Source organism: Seriola lalandi, unplaced genomic scaffold (assembly GCF_002814215.2).
Source record: "Seriola lalandi dorsalis isolate HSWRI2012SDOR001 ecotype SW California unplaced genomic scaffold, Sedor1 jcf7180002054562, whole genome shotgun sequence".
NCBI lineage: Eukaryota > Metazoa > Chordata > Actinopteri > Carangiformes > Carangidae > Seriola > Seriola lalandi.
This window is the reverse complement of record NW_019525115.1, coordinates 1,072,997-1,075,799: the sequence shown is the minus strand read 5'-3', so window position 1 is coordinate 1,075,799 and position 2,803 is coordinate 1,072,997.

Here is a 2,803-nt window from a genome sequence, read left to right as displayed (position 1 = left end):
AATGTTGCTTTGAATCTTGAAGCCATTTTTATTTTTTTGCTCATTTGATAATAGAACTACAGTCAGGTGCTCACATGATGACAGAGACATTGCACTGATAGCCTGCTGCTTAAGAGACTTGAGTAAAACAGCTACAAGTTAGTCTTAAGTGAAACTGCTAGAATGATTCAATCTGTGGAGTTTATCATACAGACAGCCTAATGCAGAAAGGCTTTTGCCATTCACTGTTTTTGTCACTGGTGATATTCATCTGGTTATAAATGGAGCTGTCATGATAATGCTATGAAGGATCACGCTAACCCCCATTTACCAATCTCTTCGTCAAATCCCAAAGGGTGGAGCTTTGATTACTCCCGCAATTAGTGATGTCAACCTCATGTATGAATTAAGTATTCAGGTTTGTGTTTTCAAACCAATTAGCCTACTCTCTTGCTATGACTTGTTGATTAATTATAGATATTTAGTAGAAGACATTAAATATTAATCAAAATTGAATTATGTGGCATAATTAACCACAAAACTTTTCTATTTTTTTCCCCCATCTCAGTATGTTTTCACTTATATAATCTCAGACTGTTTGTGACACGTGACGGAACAGAGAAGAATGTGACCTTGGCTTATGTGAAAAGGCGTTGAAAGCATTAACAAGGCGCTAATAGCTTTTGTGGGAATGTTTGCTGTACTGTCAGCAAGTTGCTTTAAGTGCTCAACGTTAACACACACTCTCAAATCCAAAATCAATGGGCTCTTAGAAACCTGTTGTACTGATGCACTGGAAGACTCTATTTATCACTTGTTTATGGCTACATGCTATGAAGTGAGGTAATGGCATTTATGGGTATTTACAGGTGACATGTTGAGTCCTTAAATAATATTTATTGTGTCTGCCACTCTGCTGCTATTGTAGCCAATGTCCTTGCACAGGTGATATAACAGATATCTGCTCATATACTGAAGGAAAGGTGTGATTTATTGCAAGGTCATAGAGGTTACAGAGTGCCTTACTAGCAAATAACAAAATGTATCACCGTCTTCTGTTACAACGGCAGGTCTGAGTTACTTCACCGTACAATTAGCATTGACTGGCATGCTATTAAATATGAAGTTTGAGAGTGAAATGCTATAAAATGTTGATGTTGATCATTGTCTGTTTGTAACCAGGCAGACTTGCTGTTGCTGTCTTCTTAACGCAATTTGAGTCTGACCAACTCTTGACAAAGGATTCATCCAACCAGCGAAAAAGCGGCATGGGACTTTGCAAATATTTGTCACCATTGAGGCTTCATGGAAATATAAGGCAGCCAGCTGGTAAAACAAGTGTGAAACAAGCCTTACACACTTCTTCTGCATCTGCGATAAAATAACTGCACTGATAACTGCACTTTTAGCAGATTCCAACTTTGTGATTGATGTAGTTGGTGTAGTTCCACACCATCAGCATAATGTTGCAAGGGAAACATAAGGGAGAGAGACTGTGGCATTAGTTGCAGTTTTGCCCAATTTCTAAGTGTATTGATGCATTTCATAGCACATTTCAGTAACCAAAGAGAGTGTGATGAGATAAGGAGATTACCGCACTTATCATAATCACCATTGAACGGCTCTGAATTTGCATGAACACACAGTTTATTGCACTGGGATAAGGCTTACAATAGCAGTGTAGCATATTTGCTCATAACCACAGGTAAATCTGAATGACAGCTGTAAAATGTAGCAGCTAATGGAATGCTAATTTCCTTCAGGATGCCTCAGGAAACGCAGATTCACCAGGCTCCTTTACCTAATAAATTAAATGGTTATCTGATAAAAGGTTAGAACATATGCACAAAGACAAAACACCACATACAAGCAGCTACACCTACCTTCATATTCAGCCTGCCAATAATGTGACAAAGTCATGGCAGCTGACACTGGTGAATTATACTAACATACGTAGAAGTTAACTTATATTAACTGTGTCTCAAGGCATGCAAATTAAACAGAATCTATTTCACTTTTATGGTTTCAACAGGACGCTAATTTAATACTCACAAATACAGGGGCAACAACACAATGCTGACACAATTGTACGTTGTTAGCTTCATTAATTGATATTTTTACAAGGTTTGGAATTTTATTTGCTTAAAACTTAAAGTCTTGTTAATTATATAGCATAAAACAGCAAAATGAATAGACTTAAGTTACCTCACACAACCTTTGCCTTGAAAGATTTTGCATTTCTCCATTCATGTCTTTTCCCTTTCTCATGCATAAAAACTTCCACAAATCAGCCATACTCCTATAAAGCACAATAATTCCTGAAAAGGAGCAGTTTAGTCTTTGAAACTGTCTCAGTGAGATATACTCTCTCTGTAATGAAAATGTTCGGTCAAGCCAATTAAAGCCGAGCCATTTTGTCTTTGTGTCTTCCCTTCCTGTGCAATTAATTAAACGTGGTTACAAAAGGAATATTCTTGTGGTCTGAATGCCGGCAACAGACCTCCACTGGTCATGTACTAAGGTTGAATTACTATGTTGTCAATGGGGCTATTATGTGAGAATTAGGTTTGAGCTTTCCCCCCTTCACAAAATGCTATTGTATGATACGATTATGAATGCTGCATGAAAACGACTGACTCCAGTGAATGTTATAAGTTGTGGATGTGAATACTATTGAAATCTAGTCAGATGTTCTGACATTTTATTAATTCCAACAAGCTTTACTTTCCAAGGAGATTCACCTTTTTCTCTCTCTTTGATGCATCAGCTTTTTCTGCTCTCCTATTGTTTCTCTCTTTCTCTAGCAGGTCAATGGTGATTAAAA